Source organism: Nycticebus coucang, chromosome 10 (genome assembly GCF_027406575.1).
Source record: "Nycticebus coucang isolate mNycCou1 chromosome 10, mNycCou1.pri, whole genome shotgun sequence".
Classification (NCBI taxonomy): domain Eukaryota; kingdom Metazoa; phylum Chordata; class Mammalia; order Primates; family Lorisidae; genus Nycticebus; species Nycticebus coucang.
Genome location: NC_069789.1, coordinates 34,804,250 through 34,816,576, shown reverse-complemented (window position 1 = coordinate 34,816,576; position 12,327 = coordinate 34,804,250). Strand labels below are relative to the sequence as shown.

The 12,327-nt window shown below is 37.4% G+C and overlaps 2 pseudogenes; both read right to left on the bottom strand.

The window, feature by feature from the left end:
- LOC128597201 (60S ribosomal protein L32-like) overlaps positions 1 to 12,327 on the bottom strand; it is a 540,544-nt pseudogene that overhangs the window by 259,387 nt on the left and 268,830 nt on the right.
- On the bottom strand, positions 10,896 to 11,826 carry LOC128597199 (olfactory receptor 7D4-like; annotated as a pseudogene).

The following is a 12,327-nucleotide window of genomic DNA, read 5'->3' as shown; positions in this document are numbered from 1 at the left end:
AGGATTAAAAATGTCCAGTGGACTTTCGAAAAACTCGATATCCAAAATTTTACCTGACTTATCAATAATCTCCATTAATGTGAATGGCTTAAACTGTCCTCTAAAGAGGCACAGGTTGGCTAACTGGAGACAAAAACTCAGGCCGGATATTTGCTGCATACAAGAATCTCATCTTACCTAAAAAGATAAATATAGACTCAGGGTGAAATGATGGTCGTCCATGTTTCAGACAAATGGAAATCAGAAAAAAGCAGGTACTGCAATTCTATTTGGAGATACAATAGGCTTTAAACTAACAAAAGTAAGGAAGGATAAGAATGATCACTTCATATTTGTTAAAGGTAATAATATGATGAGATTTCAATTATTAATATTTATGCACCCAACCAGAATGCACCTCAATTTATAAGAGAAACTCTAACAGACATGAGCAACTTGATTTCCTCCAGTTACATAATAGTCAGATTTTAACACTCCTTTGGCAGTGTTGGATAGATCCTCCAACAGGAAGCTAAGCAAAGAAATGTTAGATTTAAACCTAACTATCCAAGAATTGGATTTAACAGACATCTACAGAACATTTCATTCCAACAATACTGAATACACATAGTTCTCATCAGCCCATGGGCCATACTCCAAAATTGATCACATCTTATGTCACAATTCTAACCTTCATAAATTTAAAGGAATTCAAATTATTCCTTGCATCTTCTCAGACCACCATGGAATAAAATTTGAACTCAGTAACAACAGGAATCTGCGTACTCATACAAAAATATGCAAGTTAAATAACCTTATGCTGAATGATAGGTGGGTTGTATATTAGATTAAGAAGGAAATTAACTAATTTTTTGGACAAAAGGACAATGAAAACACAAATTATCAGAACCTCTGGGATACCACAAAGGCAGTCCTAAGAGGGAAATTTATAGCACTGCAAGTTTTCCTCAAGAGAATGAAAAGAGAGGAAGTCAATAACTTAATGGGACATCTCAAGCAACTAGAAAAGGAAGAACTTTCCAACCCTAAACCCAATAGAAGAAAATAAATAATCAAAATCAGAGCAGAATTAAATGAAATTGAAAACAAAAAAAATCATACGACAGATCAACCAAAGAGTTGGTTTCTTGAAAAGGTCAATAAAATAGATAAACCATTGGCTAACCTAACCAGGAAAAAAAGAGTAAAAATCTCTAATTTCATCAATCAGAAATGACAAAGGCCAAGTAACAACAGACTCCTCAGAAATTCAGCAAATCCTTAATGAATACTACATAAAACTCTACTCTCAGAAGTATGAAAATCTGAAGAACATAGATCAATACTTGGAAACATGTCACCCTCCCAGACCTAGCCAGAAAGAAGTGAAAACATTGAACAAGCCTACCACAAGCTCTGAAATAGCATCAACCATAAGAAATCTCCCCTATCCCCCCCCCAAAAAAAGACCAGTACCAGATGGCTTCACATCAGAATTCTATCAAGCCTTTAAAGAGGAACTAGTACCTATATTACTCAACCATTTCCAAAACAGAAAAATAAGAAATGCTTCCCAATTCATTCTATGAAGCAAATATCCCCTGATCCCCAAGCCAGGAAAAGACCCAACAAGAAAAGGAAATTATAGACCAATATCTCTAATGAATATCGATGCAAAAATATTCAATAAGATCCTAGCAAACAGAATCCAACAACAAATCAAAAAAATTATACACCATGACCAGGTAGGTTTCAACCCAGGGTCCCAAGACTGATTCAATATAGGTAAATCAATAAATACAATACATCACATAAACAAATTAAAAAACAAAGACCATATGATTCTCTCAATTGATGCAGAAAAACCTTTTGACAATATCCATCACCCTTTCCTGATCAGAATACTTAAGAAAATAGGTCTAGATGGAACATTTCTTAAACTGATAGAGGCCATCTACAGCAAATCCACAGCAAATATCATAGTGAATGAAGTAAATTGAAATCATTTCTGGTCAGATCAGGAACCAGGCAAGGATGCCCACTGTCTCCATTGCTCTTTAACATTGTAATGGAAGACTTAGCCACCACAATCAGGCAAGAGAAGGCAATCAAGGGGATCCAAATAGGACCAGAGGATATCAACCTTTCCCTCTTTGCAGATGATATGATTGTATATCTGGAAAACAACAGGGATTCTACTACAAAACTCCTAGAAGTGATCAAGGAATACAGCAGCATCTCAGGTTACAAAATGAACACTCATAAATGTGTAGCCTTTATATGCACCAACAATAGTCAAGGGGAAAAAACAATCAAGGATTCTATTACCTTTACAGTAGGGCCAAAGAAGATGAAATATTTGGGAGTTTATCTAACAATCAACATTTTGATTTATTGATCTGTTGTATAATTCTTTGTTTTCAATTTCATTTAATTCTGCTCTGATTTTGAGTATTTTTTTTATTCTGCTAGGTTTGGGGTTGGAATGTTCTTCCTTCTTCAGTTGCTTGAGATGTCCCATTAAGTTATTAACTTCCTCTCTTACCGTTTTCTTGAGGAAGACTTGCAGTGCTATAAATTTCCCTCTTAGGACTGCCTTTGCAGTATCCCATCCCAGAGGTTCTGATAATTCGTGTCTTCATTGTTGTTTTGTTCCAAAAATTTGGTGATTTCCTTCTTAATCTCATCTATAACACATCTATCTTTCAGCATAAGGTGGTTTAGCTTACATGTTTTTGTATGGGTATGCAGGTTCCTGCCGTTACTGAGTTCAATATTTATTCCATGAAGGTCTGAGAAGATGGAAGGGATAATTTCTATTTTTAAAAAAATTTTCTGAGGTTAGATGTGGCCTAGGATGTGGTCAATTTTGGAGTATGTTTTGTGGGCTGATGAGAAGAATGTGTATTCAGTTTTATTGAGATGAAATGTTCTGTAGATGTCTGTTAAATCCATATGTTGAATGGTTAAGTTTAAATCTAAAATTTCCTTGCTTATCTTCTTTTTGGAGGATCTATCCAGCACTGCTAAAGGGATGTTAAAATCTTCAACTACTATGGAACTGGGGATCTCAAGTTGCTCATGTCAGTTAGCGTTTCTCTTATAAATTGAGGTACGTTCTGGTTGGGTGCATAAATATTAATAATTGAGATCTCATCATATTGAGTATTACCTTTAACAAATATGAAGTGTCCATCCTTATTCTTCCTTATTTTGGTTGGTTTAAAGCCTATTGCATGTGCAATGCCTGCTTTTTTCTGCTTTCCATTTGCCTGGAGTATAGATGACCATCCCTTCCCTTTGAGTTTATATTTGTATTTTAATGTAAGATGTGATTCTTGTATGCAGCAGATATCTGGCTTGAGTTTTTGTATCCAGTCAGCCAACCTGTGCCTCTTTAGAGGACAATTTAAACCATTCACATTAATTGAGAATATTGATAAGTTTTTCGAGAGTCTGGTGGACATTTTTAATTTTTTTTTGCGACTGTGGAAGTTGGAATTGATCAAAATTTTCTGGGTGGGTTTACTTTTGTGGTAGACGATTACGCTGTTTTTTATGGAGGATAGGTCTGAGAATATCCTGGAGAGCTGGTTTAGTTGTTGCAAATTTCCTCCACATGTGAATGTCATTAAAGTATTTAATTTCTCCATAATAAATGAAACTCAGTTTAGCTAGGTACAGGATCCTGGGTTGAAAGTTATTTTGTTTTAGGAGATTAAAAGTTGATGACCATCCTTTTCTAGTTTGAAAGGTTTCAGCAGAGAGTTCTGCAGTTATTCTAATATTCTTCCCCTTGTAGGTAATGGTTTTTATTCATCTCGCTGCTTCAGAATTTTCTCCTTCATATTAACTTTAGTGAAATTGATTATGAAGTGTCTGGGGGATGTCTTATTCAGGTTGAGTCATGTTGGAGTTCTGAACCTGTCTGCTATTTGAAGTTCAGAATCTCTTGGCATGTCTGGAAAGTTCTCTTTCATAATCTCATGGAGAAGAGACTCTGTGCCTTGTGAAGCCATTTCATCGCTTTCAGAGATCCCTATAAGATGAATGTTGGTTTTCTTCGAATTGTCCCAGAGCTTTCAGAGAGTGATCTGTTTTTGCTGTTCATTTATCTTCCTCTTTCAGAGTTTGGGAGCATTTGAAAACTTTGTCTTCAATGTCATAAATTTTTTCTTCTGCTTGGTCCATTCTGTTACTGAGGGATTCTACTGTGTTTCTCAGATCTTTGAGGGCTGCAACTTCTTGTCTCAATGTGTCAAAATTTTTGGTCATTTGGTCTCTGAATTCTTTGAATTCTTGAGAAATCTTTTGGGTTACTGCTTGGAATTCTAATTTGATCTTATTTGCTATCCAGATTCTGAATTCGATTTCTGACATCTCAGCTATTTGTTTGTGCTGGGATCTTGTGCTGTGTGTGCCGCATTATTCCTTGGGGGAGTTGATCAACTCTGATTATTCATATTGCCAGAATTTTTGTGTTGATTTCACCTCATAATTGTTTTTCACCATTGTGTCTTGCTATCCTTAGAGTTTGGGAGGTGTCTCTCGAAGATTAGACCCCAGTGGGATCACTCTATTGTTGCTGGATCTTTGTAGGGAGTGACCCTGTGTAGTGGCTCTGGGGCTTCCCCAGCCAGGGAGCTCTGGTTGTGGGAGCAGCTCTGGAGTGTGACACACCTGTATTCTACAACAGGGCAGGGGGTAGTGCACACAGTTCTTGAAGTGCCTGGCACCCAGTGACTTTGGCACAGAGGGCCCAAGGCTCCAGCAGTCTCTGGCCAGGAGAAGGGCTCCACACAGGGGCAGGGAGGGCTCCAGAGGGCACGCAGCTACCAGAGTCCCTGGCCAGACAAGCAGGCTGGTGGAGGCAGGGAAGGTACAGGAGGAAGGACCCAGTGTTGCACAGCTCCTGGAGTTCCTGGTCAGGGCATGCAGAAGCCCAGTGGGCACAATTCACGTGTCTCAGCATTCCAGGCAATTGAAGCCGTATCAAAAATACATTACTGGGGTCGGCACTTGTGACTCAAAGGGGTAGGGTGCCAGCCCCATATGCTGTAAGTGGCAAGTTCAAACCCAACCCTGGCCAAAAACTGCAAAAAAAAAAAAAAAAACCAACAAAAGTACATTACTGGGACCTGATCAAACTAAAGAGCTTCTGCACAGCCAAGAACACAATAAGTGAAGCAAGCAGACAGCCCTCAGAATGGGAGAAAAATGTTTGCAGGTTATACCTCTGATAAAGGTTTAATAACCAGAATCCATGGAGAACTCAATCGTATTAGCAAGAAAAGAATAAATGATCCCATCTCAGGGTGGGCAAAGAACTTGAAGAGAAACTTCTCTAAAGAAGACAGACACATGATCTACAAACACATGATAAAGAAATCCTTAATCATCAGAGAAATGCAAATCAAAACTACTTTGAGATATCACCTAACCCCAGTAAGAGTAGCCCACATAACAAAATCCCAAAACCGGAGATGTTGGCATGAATGTGGAGAAAAGGGCACACTTCTACACTGCTGGTGGGAATCCACACTAATACGTTCCCTCTGGAAGGATGTTTGGAGAATACTTAGAGGTCTAAAAGTAGACCTGCCATTCGATCCTATTCCTTTACTAGGTATATACCCAGAAGACCAAAAATCACAATATAACAAAGACATCTGTACCAGAATGTTTATTACAGCCCAATTCATAATTGCTAAGTCATGGAAGAAGCCCAAGTGCCCATCGACCCATGAATGGACTAGCAAATGGCGGTACATGTATAACATGGAATATTATGCAGCATTAAAGAAAGATGGAGACTTTACCTCTTTCGTGTTTACATGGACAGAGCTGGAACATATTCTTTTTAGCAAAATATCTCAAGAATGGAAGAACAAGTATCCAATGTACTCAGCCCTACTATGAAGCTAATTTATAGCTTTCACATGAAGGCTATAACCCAACTATAGCACAAGAATATGGGTAAGGGCCAAGGGAGGGAAAAGGAAGTGGGAGGTTAGGGTGGAGGGAGGGTAATGGGTGGGGCCACACCTATGGTGCATCTTAGAATGGGTGCAGGTGAAACTTACTAAAGGCAGAATACAAATGTCTACATACAATAACTAAGAAAATGCCATGAAGGCTGCGTTGAACAGTTTGATGCAAATATTTCAGATTGTATATAAAACCAGCACATTGTACCCTGTGATTGCACTAATGTACACAGCATGATTTAACAATAAAAAATAAATAAATTGTGGTATATGTAGACCATGGAATATTATGCAGCCTTAAAGAAAGATGGAGACTTTACCTCTTTCATGTTTACATGAATGGAGGTGGAACATATTTATCTTAGTAAAGTATCTCAAGAATGCATCTTACAGGGGTATTTGCGAAACTTGGTAAATGTAAAGGTTTTGGCACAGTAACTGAGATAACACCGGAAAAGCTATGTTAACCACTGTGATAAAAATGTGTCAAATGGTCTATGAAGCGAGTGTATGATGCCCCATGATCATATCAATGTATACAGTTATGATTTAATAGAAAAAAAAGGAATGGAGGAAAAAATATCCAATGTACTCAGCCCTACTATGAAACTAATTTATGGCTTTCATATGAAAGCTATAACCCAGCTATAACCTTAGAATATTGGGAAGGGGGAGATGGAAGGGAGGAAGGGGGAAGGATGGATGGAGGGAGGGTGATTGGTAGGATTATACCTATGGTGCATCTTACAAGGGTACATGTGAAATTTAGTAAATGTAGAGTATAAATGTCTTAACACAATAACTAAGAAAATGCCAGGAAGGCTATGTTAACCAGTGTGATGAAAATATGTCTAAACCAGCGCATGGTGTCCCATGATTGCATTAATGTACCAGCTATGATTTAATAATAAATAAAATAAATAAATAAACCATTTCTTTGTGTTCCTTGCTCTTGAATACTTTAATAAAAGTTGTCTTATTGGCTAAAGTAGGATATGTGAATAATGGTATGTAATTATATCTGCCTCCTATCCATGGAGCTATCTGGCTAATGAAATGAGATTGGTTCATCCTTAACCTAAACAGAGAACATTTTTACATATACCCAATCAAATTGAATATAGAAGAAAGGATATGGATAAATGACACAGTGTATTTTATGGAGAACCAATGACAGGGGAATAGCTGTGGTTAGGAAAAAAAGAATCTCAGTGTGGCAACATTTAGAATGACTGAGGCTGTGTGCAGTGGCTCACACCTATACTCCTAGCATTGCTTGAGATCAGGAGTTTGAGAACAGCCTGAGCAAGAGTGAGACCCTGTCTCTAAAAATTAGCTGGGTATTGTGGTGGGTGCTTGTAGTCCTAGCTACTTTGGAATGGCTGAAGCAAGAGGCTCTCTTGAGCCCAGGAGTTTGAGGTTGCTGTGAGCTATGATGATGCCATGGCACTATACCAAGGGTGATAAAGTGAGACTGTGTTTCAAAAAAAAAAAAAAAAAAAGAATGAATGAGATATAGGAAATATATTTTTGAAATTGAAATCAGTTCATAGTTGGTGGCAGGAATAAGATACCAGATACCAGACTCACTGCTAAAGAAGAATTTATGGCACATGACATATGAAGTCCAAAGGTAGCCATATTTCTACAAGAAAAATATGTGGTTTGATCTTAACCAATTCTCTTTCCTAATGAGTGTCCCAAACAAACAAACAAACAAACAAAAAAACAAAAAAACAAAAAACAAAACAAAACAAAAAAACCCCAGGCCTTCTTGCATTCTCTATTAGATGTTCAATTAAGAAAATGATGTTTCAATAATTTATACCTTTGTTTTTTATAAATCTGATCAAAATCCACTTTATTTTCTATAACTCTTAATCTTGGGAGAAAATAATTCATGTGGGAATTGAAATACTGCTTATAATTCTCTCAAAAATACCTACAGTATTTATTGTCAGTATTGTAGATGGTTTTTATGTGTGAGCTTCCTGGGCTATGGAGTGCTCAGATATTTGGGCAAAGATTATTTTGGCTGTAAATGGATTTTTATGGATGCGATTAGCATTTTAATTTGTCAACTGGTTAGAATATATTGGCCCCCCTAATGAGGGTGGTCATTTTCCAGTCAGTTGAAGGTCCAAATGGACAAAAATGCTCACAGTTCAGATATAAGAAGGAGCTCCATTCTTGTGATACTTTACAAATAAGAATGCAATTCAGAGCCATCCAGGTAAATATAAGAGATGTACAAACCCACAGGAGATAAAAACACAAGTATATTCAAGGTTGAGGATAGAGAGGGAGAGGGAGAATGGAAAGGGAAGGAAGGAGTGGGGTTGGATGCTCTCACATATTTTGCACAATGTAAGGGTATACAGCACACCCTTGATGAAGGGCTCAACTGAAACTTGAACCTTAATCTAGAAATGCAAACAATGAGAACATTTTATTCTATCTCCTTAACAAACCTCTAGTTAACACTTACATATTCATTCAAATGATAAAATACAAAGATAGTCCAGAAAGAAATAAGGGAGAGAAGGGGGAGGGGAAGGGAATGGGAAGGGTGAGTGGAGGGAGGGTATTTGGTGGTATCTTACCTAATGTACACAATGAAAGGATATATTTCAAAACAACTAAGAGTATATTATAAATGTTGTAAAACCAAAATTAGTGAGCTGATGGTTATGTTAATTAGTTTGATTTAAGCATTCCACGTTATATATCAAATCATTACATTGTACCCCTAAATGTATATAGTCATGATTTAACAAAAATTAAGTAAAAAAACCCCTAGTACTTATCTAATAAAGTTATTTTGAAGCTCAAATGAAAAAAAAAAAGAAATGCAAACAATGTAATCCAATCATTTGTACTCTCATATTAATCTGAAATGAACTAAAAAAGAAGGACCTCCACTTGCCTGTCTGCTTACAGCTGGGACATTGGTCTTTTCTGATCTTAAACTTAAAATGAACTTAAAATGAGTCCTTTCTGGGCCCCAAGCCTGCCAGTTTTTGGACATGAACTTATACCATGAAGTCTTCTGGTTCTCAGGCTTTCGGACTCAGAATAAAAAGACAGATCATATCTCCACAGTCTGAACCTTGCTAATTTCAGATTATGGTACTTCTATTCTTCATAATAAAATAAGCAAATTTCTTTTGTTTTTCTTTTCTTGTTTTAAATTTCAGATTAATATGAGGATACATATGATCAGATTACATTATTTGCATTTGTAAGGTAAAGTAGTTTTCTTATAATCTCTCTACAAAAGCATTATTAAATAAGAGATAAATATTTAAAATATATGGAACTCAAACAAGTGACTAATGAAATAAGTAACTCAGTTACAAAATAGGAAAAGGATATGAATAAATATTATTCAAAAGAAAACACACATTTCTACCCAATCCTGGAAAAAAATAATTTTTAAAGGAAAAAGAAGACGATACAGAAAGGGAGAATAGGTATAAGGAAAAAGCTTAGCTTCATTGTTCATCAGGAATGTAAATTAAAAATGAGCAAAGACTGGGCAGAGCCTGTGGCTCAAAGGGGTAGGGCACTGGCCCCATATGCTGGAGGTGGCGGGTTCAAACCCAGCCCCAGCCAAAAACTGCAAAAAAAAAAAAAAAATGAACAAAGACTTCAAAAGATCTTTCTCCACACAAGACAAACTAATTGCCAAAAGCACATGAAAATATGCTCAATAAGTCATTAGGGAAATGGAAACAAAAAGCACAAATAGATGTGACTCCTCACTTAAAAGACATATACAATCTTTAGAAAAAGGAAAGCAACGATTATTAGCAAGGATATGAAGATGTAACACTCATTCATTGGTAGGAGGGAAAATGTGCCAGTGGCAATGAAACAAAATTGGGCACTTCCTCAAAAAGTTTGACATAAAATTGCTGTATGACACAGCAATCCCACCACTGATTATATTCCCCAAACAACTGAAAACAAAATCAAACAAGTATATTTACACGCATCTTTATAAAAGCCCAATTCACAATAGCCAAAAGAAAAATTACCCAAATATCCATCAGTGGACGAATGGATAAATGACTTGTGTTTTAATATTATACAGTGAAATATTATTTAGCCATAAAAAGAACAGATGCAGTAAAACAGTCAAGAGGAAGGAGGAAAGGAAGGGAAGAGGGAATGAGGGAAAGAAGAAAGGAAGGAAAAATACAAGAGAAGAAAGGAAGGAAAAAACCCAGCATCAAAAAAAAAAAAAAAATGAAGGAACATCTCAGAGTTATCCTAGACAGTATATTACTATGAATCATGTGAATAAACCAGCTTTCAAATCTAGAGTTTAGCTTTCATATTGAAATTTCCATCATACTACTCTTTCAAAAAGCAAGACAGCAAAGGTAGGATAAGGGTCTCAGTGTCACATTAGATTAGAGCTCATCTTCCTTTGGGAAATGGGATTGAATGAGAGAAAGTACCTCAAAGACATGTTTTAGGATAAAATCCATACATGTAAAGCACAGAGCAGTGCCTTGGGAGTTAAGAATTTGGCTTTGACTTTGACTATTGTTTGACTTTTACTCCATTTCTTCCACTAAAAAAAGGGACAGAACCAAATGAAGTGAAGAGTAAAACACGTCAGCACTTGATACGAAAAGTGCTTTAAGAATCAAGTTAGAAATCAGGAGTGGTTCTAAGAAATCTGTTCAAACTTGGAAATTCAAGGACCATGTACAGGAGAAGAAATTAAAAAAGAAATTACTGGGGGAGGGGTTGTATGTGTGGGAACATACAATATATTCCAAAGCCAAGTTATGGTTGCTTTGAGAATAGAAAATGAAGTTTGTCATTTAAAGGAGAAACAGAATCAGGATATTTAAATTCATAACATTTGTCTTTGAAGCCCAGTGATCACTGAGTTCTGAACTAGTGATCTGTATGTCACAGGCATGAGGCTACTTTGCTGAGGAGTCTCCTCGGGGTCCCCATTCACATCCCTGTTACCCAGGCTATAGATGAAGGAGTTCAGCATGGGGGTGACCACTGCATACATCACTGAGGCAATGGAGATTCTCTGGGAAGAATGGGTCACAGCAAAACTGAGGTAGACCCCAAGTCCTGTTCCATACAACAAGCAGATGACACACAGGTGAGACCCACAGGTGGAAAATGCTTTCTACTTGCCTGCCATGAATGACATCCTCATTAAGGAGGAGACAATCTGAGAGTAATAGAAAAGGATCCCACACCCCTAGGAGCACAGCTAACATATACACGTAGATGTTACTGAAGAGGGTATCAGTGTGAGCCACCTGGAGTAGCTGAGGCAGGTCACAGAAGAAATACGGGATTTTAGTGCCCATGGAGAAAGTCAGCCTTATCAGCAGTAAAAGGTGAACCAGGGAGACCCAGAAAATGATGAACCAAGATATCAGAACCGAGAGTCCACAAAGGCAAGGGTTCATGATGACCATGTAAAGCAGGGGGTGCAGATGGCCATAAACTGGTTATAGGCCATCACAGTCAGGAGGAAATTATCCAGTCCAGCAAAAATGATAAAAAAAAAATACATCTGAGTAAGGCACTCCCTGTAGGAAATGTCTTTGCTGTTTGTCTGGATGTTCACCAGCATCTTAGGAACTGTGGTGCTGCTGAAACAGATATCAATGAAGGACAGGTTAGAGAGGAAGAAGCACATGGGGGTGTGCAGGTGGGATTCAGAACAGAAGTCCAGGAGGATGAGCAGGTTCCTGAGTCCCATGACCAGGTACATGGACAGGAACAGCCCAGAGAGAAGGGGCTACAGTTCAGGATCTTCTGAGAGTCACAAGAGGATAAACCGTGACACTTCCGTGTGGTTTTCTGTGTCCATGAAACTGGTGTGTCTGCTGGGGAGGGAGAAAAATGGAACATTTCATGAACAGCCAACTGGCTCCTTGGCTAGTCATCACACTGCAGAGTCACCCTTGGGTGGACGTTCTTCACACTCAGTAGAACCCTTTAAAAAGCTTTGATTTATTCATCTGAGTGGTAGCTCATTTATATTTTAAATGTGAGAAGTTGTTCAAACTTTCTTCAATTTAGCAGCAGTCGCTCTATTTTATTATCTACTCACTAGTTTTAATTCTCATATCTGAACTTGTGAGTATTAAGTAATTTCTTTTTTGACAGAATCCTTCTAAATTATTGGTGGCATATTTTATCATTTCTTGATAACCCCTATACTCCCTTCATTCTGATGAGTGTACAACAGTGTTTCGCACATGGATTTTCAACTCCATATTTTTCTGTGACTTAACATTTTCTGTTGATGTGATAGTTACTTCTTAGTGTCTTCTTCTTTTAATAAAAATGAGATTATTAGTATTAGCTC